The 11,398-nt window shown below is 33.9% G+C and overlaps 1 protein-coding gene across 1 annotated transcript in view; it reads right to left on the bottom strand.

Annotated features, from left to right (window-relative positions):
- Positions 1–1,676: 1,676 nt before the first annotated feature.
- LOC148846058 (putative disease resistance protein At4g19050) overlaps positions 1,677–11,398 on the bottom strand; it is a 54,312-nt gene continuing 44,590 nt past the window's right edge. The window contains exon 5 of the transcript XR_016102026.1: positions 1,677–1,879. The gene's annotated coding sequence lies outside the window, so the exon portion shown is untranslated. The remainder of the gene's footprint in view (positions 1,880–11,398) is intronic.

Here is an 11,398-nt window from a genome sequence, read left to right as displayed (position 1 = left end):
GATTATGAATCATGGATGAAAATATTCAAATCATAGACTTTGATTTTGGTGCATGTTTTGGACACCAAACCCTAGACCGATGCCACCTAGTTTTTGTCCACTCTATGGGCCGAACCTAAGATTCATTGGGAACTGATAACAGTCCCTTAGATCACTAATTAAGTGATCAATTACAAACATAGGCCAAGGGATTGATGGGTCATTACAAGGACCAATTCGGTACAGTTATGTTTAGATTAAAGTAAGATAAGTACATTATGCTTGGACTACCATATGGGCTGAACTATTTTTATAGTTTGGCTCATTTTAAGTTGATTTTCATCAAATACATGTGATGATTTGTGTTATGTGAATGTAATTTGCACATGGGCCATAAGTGCTTGTCTCATGTCAAGACTTTTTGTGGTTTTTTACGTCCATGATGGTTGAACTCACATCATTGCCATGATGTCTCAAAGATCATTGATTGAACTCCCACATTATGGGCACTTCTCTTGTTTCCTCTACAAAAAGGGGAACCTCATGGAAATCTTATCCCATTTGAATCCATTTAAACCTGACTTTATGAAAATCAATGGGAGCCAACTTGTTATGACCTAAACTGACATAGGAAAATTGTTCCCTCATAAACAATATAAGGGCTTAATGATAGGGATTATCATAGAATGATATCTCTAAATACCTTCCATCATTAGCATAAAAATAGTCTAAATTGATAGGTAGAGATGCATCATAAAATTGGACAATCTGCTTCACTAAAACAATCAATTAGGTTGTCTCATGTAATGATAGGGGTGTCATAAACTAATGGGAGGGGCCTATACTAAAATGGAAGAATGAGGGAAGTCTCAATCCCTAAGAATGAGGGAAGCCTCAAAGACATACAAGTGAAATGGAATGTAGATAAAAGTCCATTATATGATTAAAGACATAAAATAATAAAGGTTGTAGGGCTAATTACTTACTCATGTAACTTATCAAACATGGCGCACAAGCCATTCTCTAAACTACTAGATGACAATAAGATGAAAGAACCCAACAATGCGGATTGGATTTACACTTAATCTAGTGCTCATGTCTGATAAATTGGACAAAATTTCCAAACAAAATGCACTAGAATGTCCCAATGAAAGATATTTTGAAACAAGAAGGAAAGAATATCAAGAATGGGAAGATAAAAACTTTCTTTCCCACTATTACATCATTGCCTCATTGGAAAATTCTATCCGGAGACAATTTAGTAAGATAACATTTTGCAAATAAATCCTAAATAATTTTAAGGCAATGTATGCGGAGTAAAATTTTTTTTGCTCAACAAAAGGTCATCAAATTGTAGATGACCACTACGATGTTTGAGAACCAATCAGTTCATGACCATGTTATAAAGATGATAGTGTTTATAAATGAACTGGAGGTTGTTGGCTCCAAATTAAATAATGAAACAAAAATTTATGTCATCATGAATTCTTAGCCCACACCCTTTAATCATTTTTTCCTTAACTATAACATGTACACACTAAAAACTAGCTTTTAAGAGCTCAACAATATATTACAAAGTGCTGAGGAACTAATTATAAAGGATAGGTCAGTAGCCATGCTTGTTGAGGGAGGAAAAAATGTTAAGAAGAAATATAAGGGCAAAAATAAGGCTCAAAAGAAGGCTGGCAAACCAAAGAAGCAAAAATGAGATAAGTTATTAGATGAGTGTCACTTTAACAAGTAGACTGGGCACTAGAAGAGGTATTGCCCATAGTATTTAGAATCCCTTAAGAAGAAGAAATAAGGTAATTCAAAAACTCAAGTCATAGTGACCAATGTGTTGGTCACTTCTACCTCCTGGTGTATTGACTGTGGGATTTCAACTCATGCATGTAATACTCTGTAGAAGATCAAGAAAAACAGAAGGTTGATTAAGGATGAGGTCATACTATACATGGGTACATCTGTAACAGTTGCAATTACAACTATATGAATAATAAATTTAGTTTTTAAGGAATGTGCCATTAGTCTTAAAGATTGTCATTATGTTCCACAACTTAGAAGAAATTTGATTTCAGATTCTAAACTTTATAAGGAAAGTTATTCCATTTTATCCAATAATAATATTATAATTAAATTGAATAATAAGTTCATTGCCTATGGAGAACTTGAAAATGGTCTTTATGTACTCCATCCTTCTCTAGAAACAAATGTAAACGAGACAACTCTAAACTAAAATCCCATGAAAATAACACAAGAAATTGTTAATCCAATTTTCTTATTAAATTACTGACTTTGTCACATAAACATAAAATGAATCACAAGATTGGTGAAGCTTTCTTATGGCATTACTGACATGGTCCTTTGGATTTTCTCGTAGTTGAAAATCTATCAACATGTGAACCTTGTCTTCATGACAAGATGGCTAAGAGGCCATTTTAAATAAGCCTAAAATAAGCACAGACATACTTAACCTTATATAGGTAAGCCCAAACTCCCAAAATATAAGAAACTTCTGAAAGACCCTTCATGGAGAATTGTTGTGAGAGTCATACTTTCACTATTGTTAACACTGTTGCATCATTCCTAATTAGCAGAATGTCATCTACATATAAAACCAATAATATCTCCCATTGTCTTTCTATAAACACAGGATTCATTTAGATTTTTCTCAAAGTGAAATTGTTTGATAGTTGAAATAAACCAGATGTTCTAGCTTCTTGAAGCTTTCTTAATTCATATATGGATTTGTTGAGCTTATACACCATTTGTTAATTGGCCTTTGGCAAAAAATGTAATGTATTTCTTTCAAGTCGAGTGTGCCAATACTTCATTTAGGCTTACCTGTAAATGGACTTTTAGTCTTCTCACCTTGAAGGCAAGGTTCATAAATTAGTAGATTTTCTACTATGAGAAAATATAGAGGATCATCTTTCATCAATCTTGTGATTTGTTCTAAGGCTCACAGGTTGTGCTCTTTTCATAGGGTTTTGTTTCAGATATTAGTCACATTTGTTTCAAGAGAATGGTGGAGTGCAAAGAGACCATTCTCAAGTTCTCCATAGGCAAGAAACTTGTTATTCAATTTAATTGTAACCTTATTACTAAGAAAAAAATAAAATAACCATCCTTACAAATCTTAAAAACTAAAATAAAATTTCTTTTAAGTTGTAGTACATAAAGACAATCTTTAAGACTAATGATATTTTCCCTAAACACAAAATCTACTATTCCTATAACATCATCTACGACTATTGCAGATTTAACCATGTAGAGCACAATCTCGAACTCAATCAACCTTTTGTTTTCCTTGAACCCCTACAGAGTGTTACATGTAGAAATTGAAGTGCTAGAGTTAATTCATTAGGAGGAAGAAGTGACCAACATATTTGCATTTATAACTTGATTTTCAAATTATCTTCTTTCTTCTTCTTGAGGGATTCCTAATATTGAGGACAGTTCATCTTTTTGTGCCCAGTTTGTAGAAGTGACACTCATCTATCAACTTGTCTCTCTTCTACTTCTTTGTTTTGTTAGCCTTTCCAGAGGCATCTTCTCGCCCTTCTGTTTCTTCTTGCCAGATTTGCCTCATTTAATAAGCATGCCAATTGGCTCGTCCTTTCTAATTAGTTTCTCAATCGATTGTAACATATTGTTGAACTCTTGCAATGTAGATTTTAGCTTGTTCATGTTGTAATTTTGAACAAACTAATTAAAGGGCATGGATAGGAGATTCAGGATGAAATTAGTTTTGATATCATCATCTAATTTGGAGCTAAGAGCCTTAAGTTCATTTATAAACTCTGTAATCTTTATGACATGGTCATGAATTAGCTAGTTCTTAGACATCTTGGTAGTCATCAACAACATTAGGATCTTTTAATGAGCAAAACAATTTCGCTCCTCATACATAGCCTTTAGACTATCTAGTAATTTTTTTTTGCAAGATGTTATTTTACCAAATTGTCTCTGGGTAAAATTGTCCAATGAGGCAATAATTCAACAATGAGCAAGAGAGTTTTTCTCTTTCCATTCCTAATAACCCTTCCTTCTTGCCTTAAAAACTCTTTCATTGAGAGGTTCTAGTGCTTTCTAGTTGGAAATTTTGTTTAATTTCTTAGATGTGAGTAATAGATTAAGGTTGTGTATCTAATCTACATAGTTGGATCCTTTCAGCTTATGTCATCAAGTAATTTAGAGAATGGTTCATATGTCATCTTTGATAAATTGTACGAATGAGTAATTAGTCCATGACTGATATTATTTTATGTTATTAATAAAGAATTGACATTTACCTATATTCCATTTCTATTCATTCATCTTTGAAATTTCCCCCAATCTCAAGGATGGAAACATTGCTCATGGCATTAAAAATGCGATGAATCACATAGGTACATAGGGCAAACTGTATCAACTATATAACCCTATCATTTTCTGTGAAGGATCACAAAGCCACTCATGTCTTATGAGTTTTCCTTCTAGCCTCCATTAGACAAAGTTAATAGTCATTTTAGGATAAATCTTTCTAATTGATAAGTGTTGACCCGTCATGTCGGAAGCCTCAAGGAAATATGAGAAGGTCTTCCATTTTAGGATAGACCCCTTCCACTAGTTTATGATGCCCCTATCATCATATGAGATAATTCAACTAATTGTCTCTGTGAAGCAAATAACACAATTTTATGATGCATTTCTGCCCATCTATTCAAACGATCTTCATGCCAATGATAGTATGCCTTTATAGATGTCATTCTATGATAATACCTATGTCAGTTTAGGTCATATTGAAACAACTCCCACTAGATTTCATAAAGTTAGGTTTAAATGCGCTCAAACAGGTTACGGTTTTTGTGGGCTTCCCCTATTTGGAGAGGAAACAAGAGAATAACCTACAATGTAGGAGATCAATTAATAATCTGTGGAACATTCATGGAAATGATGTGCATTCAGCCATGATGGACATAGAGAGCCACATAAAATCTTGACATGGTTGAAACACTTCTAGCCCATGTGTAAATCACATTCACGTAGCATATATCATCACATGTACTTGATCAACATCAACTTAAAGACTGTGAAAAATAGACTCATTTAGATTAACTCACTATCAACTCATTAGTGGACTCATTTATCAAATAATATATGCATTGGTATATGATCCCAACTGCAAAAAGCAATTTGGCCCATATAGTAGTACAAGTTGAATAGACTTACTTAGCTTTAATCTAAATATAATTGGGTTTTACAAGCATAGGCAGAATTGGTCCATGACATGGCCCATCAAAACCTTGGCTTAGGTCTGTAATCTATCACTTACACAATGATCTATGGGGCTTTTATCATTCCCCAAAGAACCTTAGCTTTGGCCCATATAGAGTTGACCAAAACTAGTTCATAGGGTTCGGTGTCCAAAACATGACCAAATCATAAGCTTTGAATATTTCCAACCATGATTCACCATAAAATTAGTAGAAATGGTCAGAAAGTAAAAACTCAAAACAATAAAACTACTAGATCTAGGAGTGTGATGGTTCGAATCCAATCTAGACAAAATTGCAAAACTACATCAACTTCTCTTATACCCATCAAACTTGTTTGTCTTTATGCACTACGATTCCCAGTTGTTTCTCCAATGTAAATCATCTAAGAAAACCTTAATTTTCTAGTGCTTACATCAGTATTATTTGTCTAAGAGAAATAAAAAATTACAAATCATATGTAAATATCAAAATTGCATGGTATACATCAATCTTGCACCCATTAAAGAATTTGACCACCTCTACACTCCAGCCCAAGAACTCAAGATTCTACTATAAAATTATTCTAAATAATGGAAGAAAATGTAAAGAACATTTATGTATTTCATTGGCCCAAACTGAGATCTGAATTATTAGTTTACATGATAACTAGTTCAAATTGGCTAGAGTAGTTTAAGCTAATTTGATCCTCATTTCAAATTTGATTAAGTTTAATCTCAAAGCTGAAACCAGTTCTCTAATACCACTAGTGGATGAGTTGGAAACTCAATTAAACATGCCCAAACCAGTTATAGTTTTTGGCTGAATTAAAAAAATAAAAAAATCAACCCAACCTGAGAACCAGTTTCTCGATATTTTGAAATCTAAAATTTTTTTATCGATCTTACACTGAACCATACCATAATTGAAACACAATTAAAACTGATTATACCTAATATGGAGTCCATAGTGTGCAACTCCCATAGTTGTAGTTCACCCCCAATGTCAAACTTAAATTGGCATCTAACTGAAGATGGTGCAGTTGCAAGAGTGAAGTCGATTCAACAATACCTTTCTACAAAATCGATCTCTAATCTAGTTGATGTTTTCCCTAAAAACATAGCAGATAAGTGATTAATTTCATCCCCCACCACATCTGGATCGAACTAGGGTTTTTTAGGTGTGAAGGGGGAAGAGAAGAGAGCAAGAAGGTAGAGAGAACAGCGTGATTTGTCCCCCCCCCCCTTTTACTCACTTATGTAGAGCACTATCCTAATCCTATTAGGATGTAATCCAAATTAGATTTGGATCAAGACTTATCTTTAGTTAGATAAGAATTATCTTATTAAAATATCGGGTGCTCCATACCCATACCCATACCCATTTTTTATTGAAGTCAAGTTGTCATGTGATCACTTAACTACCGTATTGGTAAATGGCCTTTGGCCCATTCTATTTAATAACTCATTAACTTAGGTGTTGGAAGGCCACATAAGCCTGAACATTGTATAGTGTGAGACCCACAAAGGTCTAACATAAGTCTACTAGGATTTGGCCCTAACCCTAGAAAGGGTCAGGTTGAATTCATTGCCTAACGATAGTGAACCCCTGACCCAATCAATTTAGGCTCAGTTTGGGCCCAACATTTAAACATAAATGATCATTGGATTCAGCCACCCTATAAAAAAAAATACTAAACTTATGTGAAATGAAGTCCATCAGGTTATCAGCCCTGTAATGGTCTCTTGCCCTTAACCTCTCAATAATCAATACATTGCTCACAGGGAAAGACCTCTTCTCTCACTACAAAATGTAGTGTCACTCTTTCCTCATATGTATCCTAGGATTAAAACTTTTTACAAACCTTTTTCATAATAATAATAATAATTATAATAATAATAATAATATATAAATGTATTTTGTAAATGATATTTCAAATGCAGTTGAAATCTACTATTGGCAGTTTAGGTTTCCATCAAAGAGAATATAAACCCTAATTTTCACTTTATCTAACAAAGGGACCAATCCTAGTGTAGTATCATAATTTAATCTAGGGTTAAGTGCAACTTTCCAATTTTGTACATATGTCTCCAAGGTCCAAGGCAAAAATAGAAATTGGTCCAAATTCAGTGTTTCATCTAAACATCCACTAAATGTGCTTTGAGTCTAACCCTTGTAGTTGATACAAACTACTCCACCATTTAAGTAGCACATTAGTGTCAGTCTTATCAAGATAGATTCCCTAAGTCTATCCAATGGCTGAGAATATTTTAAACTAACACAAGTCTCATGAGTGTCCAGTTTAAGGAGTAATTCATAGAAACACATTAATTGAATATAAAACAATAATGTACTTATATTATTTATATATAAATGTTTGCATATATCAATCTGATTGGAATTAAGGGCATGCATTGTCTAACAATTTTGTGCACTTGACCTAACATAGTTAAGGTTGTTAATGTTATAGGTTGATATTAATCCAACCTAGGACAAGAGCATTGGATAGTTGTGAAAAAACATACTAAAATACCTAATAAGAACTAAAGAATTTTGTCTTATCTTCAATTATAGTTCATTACAAGTGATCGGTTACACAAACACCAATTTTCAATCTAACCTAAATTATAGAAAGTCTACATCTAGATACATCTTTATGTTGGGATCTTGCATTATTAGATGAAGAAGTTGCAAACAAGGGTTCACAGTAGATTCCACGATCATGGCTGAGCACATTGCCATAAATAAAGATCACAAGGAAGTAGTTTGATTGAAGAAATTTGTCTAATAGTTAGGAGTCATACCATCAAACCCATTCCACTGTTGTATGACAACATTGAATCCATTGCTCAAGCCAATGGTCTTAGAGTTCACTTGAAGTCAAAGTACATCGAAAGGAAATATCGCATCCTACGGGAGATTATTAGTATAGGAGACATCTAGAAAGTGTTTGAAGGGCATGTGGATAGTAAGGAACTGAGGCTATGCCTGATTGGACCTAAGTGCAAGTGTGAGTTGTTAGATAGTGTGTGACTTTAGGTCTGTGAGCCCTGAAAAGCTCATGGGTGACTCAAGCAAAAGGAGTTGCCATCCATTTTTCTAAGAAAATGGGCCCCTATTTTCAGATTTAAAAAATTAATTTATCTTCGAAATAGTGACTCCATTCTCCATGGGGATAAGCACTTAAATAAGAGATTTCAAGTTCCAAGGATTGCGAGGGGAAAGGTGTTGGACACCCCTCTCTCCAAGCTATTGTAACATCCCAATACAGGAATGGTTTAGGTTCAATTTCAAACGAAAAACCATTAAAATGATTACTAGAATTTTTAAAATCTGGAAAAAAATGATCCCAACTTCTCTAAAGACTAATTTAAGATGATGTTATCAGGCCTTAGGTACAGATTTTCCTAAGGCCCTTGCCTCTCTACCTCTTTTTCTTAGTCTAGGATAAGCTAAGAGCACGAGTTATCCAAGGTCTCAAAACTTTAAGCAACCTAGAAATTACAAGTTTGAGTTAAAAAAGGAGAGGCTTACCTCTTATGTGTGACATTTACAAGAGTTTTCCAACAATTGACACAAATTAGAATGAAGATTAAATGGATTCATGAACTGGGGTGTGCTTTTGTTTACAAAATCTCCAGTCTAATAACAGAGTAGCATATTTGAAGTATTGGGTTCAAAATCTTGGGGGTTTTCTCAAGAATAGGAGTTTTGTAGAGGTTGGAGATGCTTCTGAGGTCTCTCTTTTATTTCTCCCCTTCTCTAATCCCTCAATGCTTGACTTGAGTCTCTATTTATAGAGAAAAGAAGGGGAACAAGCTGAAATTCACCCAATCAGAAAGCCTGGGCTTCAAGACAACTTTTTCAAGAAAATGGGCAAAGATGTTCAAGGAAAAGGGTATTCAATCAAGTTTTCCTTTTTGGTGAAAGATTCTCTTTGATTTGGAGTTGATTTTCACATGCTTTGTGTATCAAATGAAAGTTTGAGGCGTACCTATCATTATAGTCTCATATAGGGGGCTATCAATGGCATAAAATGTAAATTTGAGTTATCCTTAAATGTCATTTTGTTTTTTCTTCACTTTAAGTAAGAGTATCTTTGGGTTTTGTGTTTTTTTAATTCTACTAGGCCTGATTTTATAGGTATTTTAACAAGTCAAGTATGGAGTTGACGTCAGCCTCTATATTCTTGATCTCTCAGGTTGGGATAACTAATGTGATGATTTAATCTAACGCGTCAAAACTAAATCCTTTTAGTTTAATAATCAAATGAGTGAATAAAGTCATGAAATTTGACGTGTTAGGGTTTTTTGGGTCTCTAAACACAGTGGTGAGTTTTGATTAATCTAATGAGGCTTGGATGAAGATCTATGGCTGATAAGCTCTAACCAATGAGATTTGTTGAAACAAAATCTTAGCTTGATGAAGGGCTAAACGGGGGAATTTTGGAATAAAATCTGGTGGGCAAGAATTTTTGGAAGTCCTAAATCTGATGGAGGTGGTGGATCTTTGATCAAATGAGTGGATTAGAAGATTTAGTGTAGATCAAGGTTTTGGTTTATGGTTTATCGACTAATAAGAAGGTTTGGAATAGAATCTTGATTGCTTTGGGAGGAAATGAAGGACTTTAAGGTTGGATTTGATGAGTGGTTTATTTCATGAATTTTGGACTCTGGATATGACTTCTTGTGTGGTTTAACCGTAAACATCAAATCAAAACCTTTATTGATTGAATGGTTAAAAAAGGAAATTTTTAGTTAAAATTTGGTATGTGGGCATGGATTAAGGTGAGGAGTCAAGTGAATGGTTTTGATCTAAGAGAGAAATGGTTGATCTTAGATTTCTATCTCTATTCATTCAGGGTTGTCAAAACGAAATCTTGGCATTTTTAAGGTTGATCGTCATAGATTTATAGTGGGATTTTCTAGTTGATCGTATCCTAGTGATCTTGAGGCAATGAATGTGCTGAATTTGGATTTATAGAGTCAATGTTTAAATATCACGTAGATCAAAACTATTAGAAAGGGGGTTGATGTGATGAAAGATGAATCTTTTAGGGTTTGGCTAACTAAATTTTAGTTTCCTAAGCCTAGGATCATGTCTAATCTAATGTTCGATGTTCATCTCAAAGTTCTCATTAATCGGGGGTTTAGTTTATTGTTCAGATGATTGACATGTGGACTGTATTGAAATGAAGGTCTCAGGCTGATTTGGTTATGTTTTCATGTGTTAGGATCTTGAAAGAGGGTAGGGTGAAGGAACCAAGCCAATATTGGGTGATGACAAGTTTCAATCAGATTAATGTACATAGACATTTTTATATGAATAATATAAGTACATTGTTGTTTTGTGAATAGATTGGTGTATTTTTGTAAATTACTCCTTAGACTGGATAGTTACGAGACTTGTGTTAGTTTATAATATTCCCAATCATTGGATAGATTTAGAGAGTGTATCTAGACAATGCTAACACTAATGTGCTTCTAAATTGATGGAGCAACTTATCTCAGGTGCTAGGGCTAAACCCAAAGCACACTCAGTGGGTGTTTGAATGAAACACTAAACCTAGACTAATTTGTAGTTGTGCCCTGGACCATGGAAATAGATAGGCAAAATTAGAAAATTGCACTTAACCATAGACTTGATTATGATATTGCAATAGGTCTTGGACTAATCTACTTTTGATATGCCAACCAATGAGATCTATTACAAGTAAAATACCAAGGCATGTTGGAGTAGTTTAGGAAATTACCTGAGTGGGTGATCATAGTGATAAGACTGGGCCCTTCATCAAACAAAGTGAATATCAGGGTTTACACTCTATCTGATAGAAACCTAAACTATCAATAGTGATTTCAACAATATTTGAAATTTGATTTACAAAATATATTTATATATTATATTATTATTTTCAAAAAAAAATATTTGCAAAAAGGTTTTAATCCTAAGATTCATTTGAGTAGAGTATAACACTGCATTTTGCAGTTAGGGAAGAAGTTCTTTCTTGTGAGTAATTTTTTATGATTATGGGATGAGAAGTTAAGGAAAGAGACCATTAGAAGGCCGATAACCTAATGGGCTTCATATTACATAAGTCCATTATCCTTGGGTTTTCGTAGGGTGGTTGAACCCAATAGTCATTTATGTTCAAGTGTTGGGCCCTAATTGAGCCCACAATTGAT

This window comes from Nelumbo lutea, chromosome 7 (genome assembly GCF_056320005.1).
Source record: "Nelumbo lutea isolate HS-2025 chromosome 7, American lotus-T2T, whole genome shotgun sequence".
In the NCBI taxonomy this organism is placed as follows: domain Eukaryota; kingdom Viridiplantae; phylum Streptophyta; class Magnoliopsida; order Proteales; family Nelumbonaceae; genus Nelumbo; species Nelumbo lutea.
Note: the sequence above shows the minus strand (reverse complement) of the source record. Positions and strands in the feature narration are given on the sequence as shown.